The sequence below is a fragment of the Chiloscyllium plagiosum genome, unplaced genomic scaffold (genome assembly GCF_037043375.1).
Source record: "Chiloscyllium plagiosum isolate Xiang-an unplaced genomic scaffold, Cpla_swu_hap1 HiC_scaffold_45, whole genome shotgun sequence".
NCBI lineage: Eukaryota > Metazoa > Chordata > Chondrichthyes > Orectolobiformes > Hemiscylliidae > Chiloscyllium > Chiloscyllium plagiosum.
This window is the reverse complement of record NW_028270183.1, coordinates 33,567,499-33,581,718: the sequence shown is the minus strand read 5'-3', so window position 1 is coordinate 33,581,718 and position 14,220 is coordinate 33,567,499. Positions and strand designations below refer to the sequence as shown.

The following is a 14,220-nucleotide window of genomic DNA, read 5'->3' as shown; positions in this document are numbered from 1 at the left end:
CAGATGAAACAATTCCATGACCTGATATATTCAAGATTAACCACGTTACTAAATAACTCATTGTGCCTTAAATTTCAAATCCTGTCAATAACATGAGCCCAAGGAGGGATGGTATGGTGCAGTGTTAGTGTCAGATTCAGTACTCCTGTCTTATTAAAGTGATTAATAAGTGGGCGGCACGGTGGCACCGTGGTTAGCACTGCTGCCTCACAGCGCCTGAGACCCGGGTTCAATTCCCGCCTCAGGCGACTGACTGTGTGGAGTTTGCACATTCTCCCCGTGTCTGCGTGGGTTTCCTCCGGGTGCTCCGGTTTCCTCCCACACTCCAAAGATGTGCAGGTCAGGTGAATTGACCATGTTAAATTGTCCATAGTGTTAGGTAATGGGTAAATGTAGGGGTATGGGTGGGATGCGCTTCAGCGGGTCGGTGTGGACTTGTTGGGCGGAAGGGCCTGTTTCCACACTGAATTGAAATGTAATCTAATCTAATCTTTACGAAATGGGTCAGTCTGCATTTCCTGAAGCGGATTCCTTTTCCATTTCCCCCCAGCATTCTCCCAAGTCTTGTTCTCCCCAGACAGCCCAATAACCTTAAATAGGAATTGCTCATTGACGTGAAGCTCTGATCAATACAATGTGTTTTATTGACGAGGTCAGGCCATGATTGAGAATGTGGTTGTACAATTCCAGGATACTCCTCCCCCAAACAGCCGAATGACATCCACTGTATGAAGGTTTCCTTGGAGAGAGATAGGAGGTTGCAGTCTGCAATGGGAATCCATCTCTACAGGACTTTCCACTCCATCATTTTACAACAATCCAAAAGGCCAGGGCATTGCAGTGGGAAAAGTTTCTCTTCTGGTTCACAAGGGCCAGCACGACATTTTGTACCCGGCTTGTTGCACCGTCCCAGGTAGACTGAAAAAAACAAGTTAGGGACAGGTTATTGGACATCCTGTAGTGATGGGACAGGGAGGGGGTGGGACAAACAATGAGAAAACAGGGTCAGTCAGTGTCACTTTGACAACCTCTCCCCACACGGGAAGTTCTGCAACGTTCACAGTCTCACACCCCATCCTGAACCGCAGCCAAAGGCTTTCCATGGAACTGAAAGAAGGGAACACTCGAATTTCCCTGGAAACACAGTGTGGTTCAAGCACAGAAAGAGACCTATTCAACCCAACATGTGCGTGCTGGCTGAATACATGAGCTCATTTCCCAACACCTGCTCCAAGCAGCGTCTGCTGCTTCGGGTGTGGAGATGAAATGATCTTTTTGGCTGGGTTGAGGGTTTCCACATCAACCACCAGCACGAGGCAGGGGATTGCAGACACCCACCAGCCTCTGGGGGAAATGACTTTCCTCAGGTCCCCTCTAACAATTCAACTGATCATCTCAAACCTGTGTCCCCCAGGTAACTGACCTCTGTAAGGGAGAACAGGTCTCCTCATTAACTCCAAGCCCCTCATTGTGATAGACACCTCGATTCTGTCAGCTCTCAACGGCTTGTGTTCAGAGGAAAGTAATGCGAGCCTATCCGATCCAATCCTCACATCTGGAATTTTCAAGCCATGGTAATATTCTTGTAAGTATTCTTCACAGTCTCACTGGAACACCGCTGTAATGTGGTGACCAGAACTGTGTACAAAGTTTCAGAGCTTCGACCTGATCTGTTGTTAGTGGAGTTACTTGGCTCTGTGTGTCACTCGCTGCTTATCACACAAGTCCTCCTGTTTTTACTTTCACCAGGCCACTTCCTCTTTTTCAAGTTTACCTGGTGCTGCCCTGGAATGCCTGACTGCACACTCCAGGGTTGAAAACTACAAATGCTGGAGATCACAGCGGGTCAGACAGCATCCATAGAGAGAGAGAGCAAGCTAACGTTCCCAGTGTCGATGGCTCTCCATCAGAGCTGTCCAAAAGGGTGGGGAGGGGAAGCATAATGCTTTAGTGGGGGGAGGGGGGTAGGGTGCTGGTGGAGAAGGGCTGTTGTTAGTTCATATTAAGTGATCTTAGTTTGAACTATTAACATCCTTTCTCACCCAGCACTCTGCAATCCGCTCCACCCCTAAACTATCTCATAAATGCTGCACTGGCCACCACCATATTTCTGGTCAGCTCTGATGGAGAGCCATTCAGAGTGGAAACGTCAGCTTACTCTCTCACCATGGATACTGTCTGACCCGCTGTGATCTCCAGCATTTGTTGTTTTCAGTACAGGTGCCAGAATCTGCAGTACTTTGTTCCTAATCTCCAGGGTTGATCTGCCCACTTGGTAGGAATGGTAGCGTGGGGGATATGCCAGGCTGTAAGGTTTCAGATTGCATTGGAATATCATTCTGCTTATAGTGATGGCCCACAGTGCTCCATGGATGCCCAGTTTTGAGTTGGCACCCATTGTAACATGGTTATCATGCCATATGGCATGATGGAGAGTCTGCTTGGTGGGAAGACTTCATTTCATCTCCACAAGGACTGGGTGGTGGTCACTTTATGGAGTTGGGTGGGTGTTGCCTCTTTAAGGTCAGGTGACTCAGAAGGTGGATTGAGAGGGTCAGTCTATAACCTGATTATGGTGCTCAGAGGACAGTTTACCCTCCATCCACCTCGCGTTCTATATCTGTGAACCACAAACACAATAACTGGCAACGAGATGAGGTTTGGGCCACTAATTCTGTGTGATGCTGTTTTCTTTATTGTGAGGAATGACACCGTCAAGATTCAGTAAACAGTGTTGGATTTCGGAGGTAACATCGAGGGAACTGGTCTTAAAGGGACTCTGGCCCCAATCATAGAGTCATAGAGATGTACAGCATGGAAACAGACCCATCGGTCCAACCCGTCCATGCCGACCAGATATCCCAACCCAAGTTAGTCCTATCTGTCAGCACCTGGCCCATATCCCTCCAAACTCTTCCTATTCATATACCATCCAAATGCCTTTTAACTGTTGCAATTGTACCAGCCTCCACCACTTCCTCTGGCAGCATATTCCATATACGTACCACCCACTGCGTGAAAATGTTGCAACTTAGGTCGCTTTTACATCTTTCCCCTCTCACCCTATGCACTCTAGTTCAGGACTCTTCCAACCCAGGGAAAATACTTTGTCTATTTATCATAGCCATGCCCCTCATAATTTTCTAAACCTCTATAAGGTCACCCCTCAGCCTCCGATGCTCCAGGGAAAACAGCCCCAGCCTGTTCAGCCTCTCCCTATAGCTCAAATCCTCCAACCCTAGCAACATCCTTATAAATCTTTTCTGAACCATTTCAAGTTTCACAACATCTTTCCAATAGGAAGGAGACCAGAATTGCACGCAATATTCCAAAAGTGGCCTAACCAATGTCTTGTACAGCTGCCAACTCCTTTACTCAATACTCTGACTGATAAAGGAAAGCAGACCAAACGCCTTCTTCACTATCCTATCTACCTGCGACTCCACTTTCAAGGAGCTATGAACCTGCACTCCAAGTACTCTTTGTTCAGCAAAACATCCTCACAGGGAAGAACAGTTACTCACCGAGGAGTGGGCTGAGAGTGAGGATCATGAGGAGAATAACACGATGGGTGACACCCACTGAAGAATGATACACTAACACAATTAGTGAGAGAGCAGCCGGGATAGAGTACATTCACCGAGGTGACTCTGCCTGCAAACAGCGTCGAGACTCCAGTAGCAGGAAAACAAAATGGCGTATCAGTTAGGAGTGATGGAACTGTTTGATGAAGAGATAGGAAGTTGGATCTGTCCACCAAATGTTTTGAAATGCACTTAAAGGCTCATGAAGTGGCTGAAGACTCAGTGGTACCAGATTTCTGGAGCTCCATTGACAGAAAGGCATCACAATTCAAAGAAGTCGAATGCAAGTAGAGAAACCCGGGGAAATGACATTCCAAAGTCTGTGCAAAAGGTTGGGGAGTTATTTTGCACTGAGGTTGCACACCATTGCGGTACATTCTCGTTATTCATTCATGGGATGAGGGCGACACTGACTTGGCTGTGGGACTGGAGTCACATGTCAGCCAGGCCAGTTAAAAATGGCAGTTTCTTTCCCTGAAGGACTTTGGTGAAACAGATTTTTTTTTCAAAAATCGAGGATAGATTCATGGTCATCATTCGACTCTTAATTGCAGACTTTTATTTACTGGAATCATCTGCCATAGCGGGACTCAAACCCCTTCCCCCAGAACATTCCCTGACTCTCTGGTTTAACGGAAGAGAAAGTGAGGACTGCAGATGCTGGAGATCAGAGCTGAAAATGTGTTGCTGGAAAAGCGCAGCAGGTCAGGTAGCATCCAGGGAACAGGAGAATCGACCTTTCGGGAATAAGCCCTTCTTCAGGAATGAGGAAAGTTTGTCCAGCAGGCTAAGATAAAAGTTAGGGAGGAGGGACCTGGGGGAGGGGCATCGGAAATGTGATAGGTGGAAAGAGGTCAAGGTGAGGGTGATAGGTCAGACTGGGGTGGGGGCGGAGAGGTCAGGAAGAAGATTGCAGGTTAGGAAGGCGGTGCTGAATTCGATGGATTTGACTGAGACAAGGTGGGGGGAGGGGAAATGAGGAAACTGGTGAAATCCGAGTTCATCCCTTGTGGTTGGAGGGTTCCTAGGCGGAAGATGATGCGTTGTACACGGAGATTTGTGGGGTGGTAGGTGAGGACAAGACCACTCCCTCCGTGACTCCCTCGTCAGATCCACACCCCCCACCAACCCAACCTCCACTCCCGGCACCTTCCCCTGCAACCGCAGGAGGTGCAAGACTTGCGCCCACACCTCCCCCCTCACCTCCCTCCAAGGCCCCAAAGGAAACTTCCATATCCGCCACAGATTCACCTGCACCTCCACACACATCATCTATTGCACCCTCTGAACCCGATGTGGCCTCCCCTATATTGGGGAGACAGGCCGGCTACTTGTGGAGCGTTTCAGAGAACACCTCTGGGACACCCGGACCAACCAACCCAACCACCCTGTGGCTCAAAACTTCAACTCCCCCTCCCACTCCACCAAGGATATGCAGGTCCTTGGACTCCTCCATCGCCAGACCACAACAACACGACGGTTGGAGGAAGAGCGCCTCATCTTCCGCCTAGGAACCGTCCAACCACAAAGGATGAACTCGGATTTCACCAGTTTCCTCATTTCCCCTCCCCCCACCTTGTCTCAGTCAAATCCATCGAATTCAGCACCGCCTTCCTAACCTGCAATCTTCTTCCCGACCTCTCCGCCCCCACCCCAGTCTGACCTATCACCCTCACCTTGACCTCTTTCCACCTCTCACATTTCCGACGCCCCTCCCCCAGGTCCCTCCTCCCTACCTTTTATCTTAGCCTGCTGGACAAACTTTTCTCATTCCTGAAGAAGGGCTTATGCCCGAAATGTCGATTCTCCTGTTCCTTGGATGCTGCCTGACCTGCTGTGCTTTTCCAGCAACACATTTCCATCTCTGGTTTAACGGTCCAGCGATATGACCGTTAGGCCATTGTCTGCCTTCTGTTCCTATAAACATTTCCAGCAGGAAGGAGAGTCCATCACCCAGTTTGGGTGGCATTACAGAGGTTAGTGGAACACTGTGAATCTGCAGATTCCTTTCTGATGCCCTGAGTGACCATTTTGTTTGTGGCCTCTGACAGAAAGCCATCCAAGAGAATCTGCTAATGAGGAGAGACCTGGATTTCAACAGCTTTTGAAGTTGCCACCTCAATACTGTTCGCCGCCAATGAAACAACACGATTGGCTAGGCCCAGCAGTATAGAGTGGGGGAAGATCAGCAGGTTTCGGAATGGCATCAAGATGGCAAGATTGGGCACATGGAGGCAACATGATGGATTCGAGAAGCTCAGAGCTGCAGGCAGAAGCGAATGGGTCACATTACCCAAAATTCCTAGGGACCACGTCATCAAGAGAAGTGGAGTCTAAAGGAGACAGTTTCTAGGAAAAGGCATAAGGTAGATGAGGCCTGCCAGTGGGTAGACCAGGAATTCGCTGGGTGTGTGGGAGAACCAGAAGGCCCAGAGTCAGCAGAGCTTTGGTTAGACATCCTGATGGTACAGAGTGAAGCTGAGAGTTTTTGGGTTCTTTCCAAAATATAGAGTAAGACATAAACCGGGAAGTGGATACAGGGGCAGTCATGCCTCTAATCCCAGAATCAATAGTTAACCAAGATTACACTGTGGATATATACAGAACATGTCGTGCTGCTGAAGGGCTATGAACTGGCAAAATTATAACTAAGAGCCCGGTGTGCGAACTGCCTCTGTACGAAGTAAAAGGTGGCAATTCTACATTATTTGGACCTTTCGGATTACAGATGTTAAAGTAAAATCAGGGTCAGGTTGATAGGCTGGTGGACTCATAAACAGGTTTGCAAGAGATTTTGTACAGTTGCAAATATGCCTTCAAGGGAACCCTGGGGGAAATGAAAGGAGTAGAAATTAACCTTTAGCTGAAGCAGTCAACCCATTGCTGAGAGTAGATCAATACCCCATTCCACTCAGAGAAGACCTTTCCAGTGGACTGGTTGAGTGGAAAGTGATTCTGAGAGATGGGCCTGTCACAGATGGGGGTCATGAGGAGTCCGACCTGCCACTGATGGCAGTAACACACAGATTCACTGTATCATACAGCACAGAACAGGCCCTGCAGCCCACCAAGTCTGGACCAACATAACTCCCACTGAAAGTCCTCTCATTTCAATTTCCTGCACTTGTCCCATACCCTTGAATACTCTGATGTTTGAAGTGCTTATCCAATTTTTTTTTTTTAAAGTTTGTAAGGTTTCCAGCCTCCACTATCTTCCCAGACAGTCCATTCCAGATTCCTAGTACCCACGGAGGAAACATTTTTTGCCTAAATCCCCTCTGAATCCAACCCCTTGCCCTAAGACTATGTCCACATGTGACTGACCCCTCAACCAATGGGATCAGCTGCTCTCTATTCACCCTGTCCATGTTCCTCGAGCTTAAAAACTGTAATCATGTTCTCTCTCAACTTTCTCGGATCTAAAGAACACAGTCCAAACATATCTAGTCTCTCCGTATCACTCAATTTGTCCATCCCAGGCAACACCCTGGACTGTATCCTCTGTACTCACTCAAGTGCGATCACATCCTTCCTGGAGTGAGGTGAGCAGAATACTGCAGCTGTGGCCTAACCAAAGCTCTGTATGACCCTAACTTTACCTCCTTGCTCTTATACTCCATGCCACAACAAATGAAAGCAAGTATCCCATCTTCCTTCTTAATGATCCTATTCACATGCTCTGCTAGCCTCATGGATCTGTGAATAATTACAAGAGTCCTTTGTTCCTCTGAGCCACCCAGTCTCCTGCCATTCATTAAATACTCCCTCATCTTGTTTCTTCTTCCAAAGTGCATTACCTCGCACTTGTCTGGATTAAATACCATCTGCCATTGGTCTACCCATCTGACCAACCCACCTCTACCTTCCTGTAATCTTCAAACATCTCCTTCACTATTAAAAACTCCATCAATTTTGGTGTCATCTGCAAATTTGTTTAACATGACCCCCGCATTTCCATCTGTATCATCGATGTACATGACAAACAATGAGTTCCCAGTACTCATCCTTGTGGGATACCACTGGACACCAGTTTCCAATCAGCATCCTTCTACCATGACCCTTTCAATCTTATTACGACACCGGTTTCTGATCCATCTCACCAAATGTCCCACTGTTCCATGTGCTTTAACCCTCTCAATCAGTTTCCCATGTGGAACCTTGTAAAAAGCTTTTCTAAAATCAAATCAACTCCATCAACTGAACTTCCCACATCCATACACTTGATCACTTTGTCAAACAATTCTCACCAATTTCTCAGATATGACTTTCTTCTGACAAACACCTGTTGACTATCTTTAATTAACCCATGCCTGGACAAGTGGGTATTAATTCGCTCCTTCAGAATTTTCTCCAACAGTTTCCTGACCACTGACATGAGACTCATCGCTCTGTAATTTTCTGGTTCATCTCTATCAACCTGCTTAAAAAGTGAAGTCACATTAGTCATCCTCCAGTCCTCTGGCACTTCCAATATGGCGAGAGAGGAATTAAGAATTTGTGTCAAATCTCCCACAATTTCCTGCCTTACCTCCCACAGCAACCCGGGATGCAATTGATCCGGGCCACGGGAGATGTCTGTCTTTAAGCCCAACAGACCCTCCGACACCTTCCCATTTCCCATGTCAAACTGTACAAGTCTCTAACAGTCCCTTTTCCTGAATTCCATGCCTATGTTCTGCTTTTCCCGAGTGAAGATTGAAGAGTCATTCAACACCTCTCCAATATCTTACGTCTACAGAGCTTGTCCCCTTGGTCCCTAATGGGCTCTACACTTTCCCTCATTAACCTCTACCCTTAAGTTTATTTCTAAAATATCTTTAGGATTCTCCATAATCCTGTTCCCAAATCCTTTCTAATTTCCACGTTTTGCTCTTCTAATTGTTTTCTTAACCTCCCTTCTGCATTTCCAATAATCCTCTCAGGCCATAACTGAATTGTTTTCTTTGGACTTGCTAAAAACTCTACTCCTCTTCTTTATCCAGAGTTGAATTGTCTGGGACATTCAGTATTCCCTGAACCTATTGCTCCTCCATTTCCCTTGAAAGGTGCCGTGTTGCTCTTGTACTCTTCCCAGCTCCTTTCTGAAAGCCCCCATCCCCCATTGCTCTCCTGTAGACGTACGCAAACGGAGCTGTTCCCAATGTACTGTGGCTAGATACTGCTTTATTCTAATACAATTAGGCTTCCCCAGTCAAAAGCCGACCTCTACAGGCCATTTCCTCCTTGTCTAGAACATTTTTTACGCAGATTCTATCGTGGTCACGATCACTAAAATGTCCCCCCACTGCCACATCGATCACTTATCCAGCTTCTTTCCCCAGAACCAGTTCCAGCATTGGCCCTTCGACACATTGATACAGAAACCCACCTGGATACATTTCAATAAGTTCACCCTCTTTAAATCCTTTACCCTATAGCTAGCCCAACTTGTACTGGGGAGGTTGAAATCATCTTGTATTATTAGCCGATTATTACCCTAACTCCCTTCTGTGAACTGTCTACATATTTGCTGTTCTATTTCCCACAGATTCTTTGGGGGCCTATAATACACTTTCAGTAAAGTAGCTCTCTCCTTAACATTCCTACAGTCTACCCACAAAGCCTTGTTTGAGGAACCTGCCGAGATATCATCTCTCCCTAATGCAGGAATTGATTCCTTAATTAATAGTGTGATACTATTGACAGCCTCTTCTGTTTCACCGAAAGATCCTGTAACCCTGGAACGTTTAGTTGCCAGTCCATCCCTTCTCTCAATCTTGTTTCTGTGATGGTAACAGTATCATGCTTGCATGTGTCAATCCATGCCATTAACCCATAAGTCTTACCTGTTACATTCCAAATATGAAAGACCGGGTCACCTTGCCTTTGTCTTTTGACACTCAATATCGTTGAACTCACTGTGACTTGCTTCTGTTCCTGTAGCATGATGTGTCTCTGTTGAATCAATATTCTGTGGTCCCCTCCCTCTGTCAGACTAGTTTAAACTCCTCCCAACAGCACCAGCAAGCCTCCCTGCAAGGATGTTGGTCCCAATGTGGTTCAGGTGCAGACTGTACTATTTGTCCATGTCCCACCTCCCCAGAAACAATCCCAGTAATCCAGGAATCTAAAACCCTCCCTCTTGCACAAACTCTTGATCCACACATCTATCTACTTTATTTTCCAGTTTCGAAACTTTCTAGCACGTGGAACTGGGAATAGTCCAGAGATGACAACCGTTGAGGTCCTGCTTTTTAATCCTCCACCTCGCTCCCTTAATTCTTGATTCAAGGCCTCATTCCTCCCTCTGGCCATACCATTGTACATGTTGCTACCAACGACTTTAACTCATCACCCTTCCCTTTCAGGATGCCCCGCAGCCATTCAGTGACATCCCTGACCCTGGCACCAGGGAGGCAACACAGCATCCTGGAGGAACGTCTTCAGCTGCAGAAACACCCGGCTGCTTTCCCGACTAAAGAATCCCCGATCACTGTTGCTCTTCTTTCCTTCTTCCTCCCCATCTTGTCTAGTCAAGCTGCTCGTGTTGCCAGACGGCTTGGATCTGACTGCATTCCTCTGAGAAGTCAGCATCCTCATCAGCTTCCAACATTGAATCCTGATGAGTGAATGGGACACCAGGGGACTTCTGCACTCACAGAGGGTAGTGGATAAAATTCTGGGTGGATTGCCTGGTGTCTGCTGCTACCTGGATGACATTCCGTTCACTGGATCCGCCAAAGAGGAACATTTGAAGAACCTAGAAGAAACTTTCAAAAGGTTCTGGGACCACAGCCAACAAGTAAAAAGGGAGAAATGTGAGTTTTGTAAAGACTCCATAGAGTGCCTGTGCCATATAATCCATGGAAATACACAAGGGACCCAAGAAATTGGAAGCTATCAGGAAGGCCCCAAGACAAGAATGTGTCCCAACTGAGATCGATCGTGGGCCGTGTAAATTACTATGGAAAGTTTGTGTGCATCTGACTATCGTGCTAAAGCCCCTGCTGGGGAAGGGCAGCAGTGGACATAGACCCAGGGATGTGAGGGAGCTTACCAGGAAGTGAAGCACACTTTAAAAAGATCAGAACTGTTGACCCATTTTGAGTCAAAGTTGCCAGTCCAGTCAGCATGTTTGTACACTTCCAGTGCAGTCAACATGTTAATACAGTTCCAGTACAGTTAGCATGTTAATACAGTTCCAGTACAGTCAGCATGTTTGTACACTTCCAGTGCAGCCAACATGTTAATACAGTTCCAGTACAGTTAGCATGTTAATACAGTTTAGATTAGATTAGATTAGATTACTTACAGTGTGGAAACAGGCCCTTCGGCCCAACAAGTCCACACCGACCCGCCGAAGCGCAACCCACCCATACCCCTACATTTACCCCTTAAACCTAACACTACGGGCAATTTAGCATGGCCAATTCACCTGACCCGCACAGCTTTGGACTGTGGGAGGAAACCGGAGCACCCGGAGGAAACCCACGCAGACACGGGGAGAACGTGCAAACTCCACACAGACAGTTTCTCGTTAATTTTTTAAAGGATTTTAAATGTGGATTTAATGTGGATAATGTGGATTTAAGATCGAAAATGAGTCAATCATGCTCTTGTTAAATGGTGAAGTGGGATTGAGGAATGAATGGTCTATGTTCCAAATTGTTCCGATGTTCCGAATGCAAGAAATATAACAGCCAACAGAGAAGTTTACAAACCACAGCTTTAGACCAGAGACAAAGTTTTGACAATGAGCGCGAATCCTTCTCCGCTTCACCAGAGGGTTTGACAGTCACAGACTGGTTCTGAACACAGTCAGAAAACCACACCCCACCACATTCCTTATGCCCAAAATGTCGATTCTCCTGCTGCTCAGATGCTGCCTAACCGGCTGTGCATTTCCAGCACCACACTTCAATTAGAAACGTAGAGTCCTAAAACAGAGAGACAGGCCCTTCAGCCCAAACTGGTCCATGCCAACCGAAATATTTCGGCCTCCTGAGAGACTGTGGTGTCCATGTTCGGGCCTCCAGACAGAATGATGTTCTCCAAGACATCAGTCAAATTCCCAACCCTTCAAACAGCAGCACTGGAAATTTATGGCCCTGGGAATTAGTAGATCACATTCAATGTCTCATCCAAAACCCAAATCATCAACAATGCAGCTCTCCCACGGTGGATTGTGTCAGCAACCCCACAGCTTGGTCACTCCAATCCTCAGCAAACCAAGTTGGCAGCCACCTGTTTCCATGACGATGACAACCTTCTTAGTAGGTGATCTCTGTGGTGGCTGCTGTATTCATCAAACAAATAAATTCGGGGATGATGGTGTAGTGATACCGTTACTGGGCTCGACGTGAAGGGGTTAATGTCCTGGGGACAGAGGCTAAAACCCCACCAAGGCAGCGCGTGGAATTTAAATTCATTTCATAAAATCTGAAATCAAATCCCAGTTTCAGTCATAGCGATCATAACAATATCAACAATTGTTTCAAAACGACATCTGCTTCACGAACTATCTTCAGGGAAGAAAATCTCCTACCCTCACCCAGTCTGGTCTCCATATGAATCCAGACCGACAGCAATGTAACTGGCTGTGATCTGAACGAGGAAACAGCACAGCAGGACAGCCGTTTCAAGGGCAAGTAGAGATAAACAAAAAATACTGTCCTTGCCAGTGTTGCTGACATTCCATTCGTTAAAAGCTTAAAGATGATTTAAACTGTTTAAAATTTCTCACATTCCTGACTTCACTCGTGTTTTGAAAATCTGACCCACATATGTTGACTAGTTCTTTAAATATTTCCAGTATTATTCCGAATTCACCCTTCCTAAATCTGTGAAACGAGACAAGAGAATATAATGAATTTCCAATTCACTCTTCACGGTCAGGACAAGTGAGCATTCTGCGGGAGGAATTCTCCCACTGTCTAATACATTAGCGCTGTGTACAAACTGTGTCAGTGCACTGAGTGCAACACAGTACTCCAACTTTCCACTAGAAAGGAATTTGCTTTTTCGTACTGATCAGCTTGAATCAGCTCAAATCCATTCCCTCTCCAGGCTGAGCTACCAATAAACAAATGTACATGGGGTTGGTACGAATCGCATTTTTTAGTCTTTATCAGAATCAGCTTCAGTCAGGCATTAAACAGAGCTAATCTAAAAACTGTCTGCAAAGAGCCGGGTGAGACAACGCAAGAATGTACCTGCGAAATGTCCCCGGAAACCTCCGAGAGCAGGAGTGCACTGAATAAGCAGCAAGACACCAATAACCAACAGCATTCCCTTCTTCATCTTCTGCAAAGAATTTCACAGGATCAAACTGAGATAATGAGTCGGGAGAAGTTCCTGAAGCAGGATGCGAACCTTTTGCTTTCCTTATAATAGTGCAAAGGGCCAGAATCTCCTCTTAATCCCTTTCCCTTCTGTGTGACAGTGAATCCGGTGAACAGATTGACTCAATTGACACTCCTTCAGCTTTAAGTCACAGCGTTCTGTAGTTTGGCCTCTCTCCAAGTTTTATTATGCTCTGTCTACTGAGCTGGTCTGCCAAGGATACAAATAGAACGTATAGTTCATGAGTATGCATGATCATAGAATCCCATCAGAGTGGAAACAGACCATTCAGGCCAACCAGTCTGCATGAACATTCTGAAGAGAATCGCACCCTGACCCATCCCCCTATCCTATATTTCCCATGGCTAGTCCACCAACCTGCACATCCCTGCGCACTATGGGTAATTTACATTGATTAATCCACCTAACCTGCACATCCCTGAACACGATGGATAATTTACCATGGTCAATCCAGCTAACCTACACATCCCTGAGCACTTTGGGTTATATAGCATGGCCAATCCACCTAACCTGCATCTCCCTGAACACTATGGGTAATTTATCATGGCCAATCCACCTCGTCTGCATATCCCAAAACACTATGGGTAATTTATCATGGCCAATCCATCCAACCTGCACATCGTTGGACTGTGGGAGGAAACTCAAGCAGACACAAGGAGAATGTGAAAACTCCACACAGACTGTCACCTGAGGATGAATCAAACCCGGGTCCCTGCTGCTGTCTGGCAGAAGTGCTAATCACTGAGCATCGGACCATGGACATGTCAATCAGTGGCTGGGGATAACAACCATTGATGTGAGTTCAAACACTTCAGTTAATGAACCACATTTGTAATAAAGGTGGCCCATGTGAGAGAACATTGTGATCTGAGACATGGTGCAGGATGGAACGCTACTGTTCCTGGGGGCGCTTAAACACAGATGGATCAGGGACCATTCAAAAGGGTTGAATTGTGCCTCAGTTGGGCAGGGCCCAGTATCCTGAGTTCACAGGGGATTTTACCTGCATGATTGGAGAGGTTAAAAGTATATTAGCAGAGGGGCTGTTATATTCAATAAGGATATCTTACGCCAAACTGTTTGTGACAGTTAGTCAAGAGATAAAGGCCCATCTTTATAGAGCAGATATGCTCCATTTGTCCAGCCTATGTCATTATGATCTGCGTGGACCATAACAACTGGATCCTTCTTTCCAACTCCAGGTTCCTTTCCAGCCCTGAGCAGTTGCCCAGAAACCCAGGCACCCAGCAGCTAACACAGCCATTTGGACACACGCAGTTACCCAGAAACGCAG

General features: G+C 46.5%; 1 long non-coding RNA gene across 1 annotated transcript; it reads right to left on the bottom strand.

Annotated features, from left to right (window-relative positions):
* Positions 1-621: 621 nt before the first annotated feature.
* LOC148136456 (uncharacterized) lies at positions 622-12,928 on the bottom strand. The gene is made up of 2 exons (XR_015754460.1): positions 12,776-12,928; positions 622-918 (listed from the first exon to the last, which is right to left on the bottom strand). It is a non-coding gene; the product is annotated as an uncharacterized LOC148136456 (long non-coding RNA).
* Positions 12,929-14,220: the final 1,292 nt, after the last annotated feature.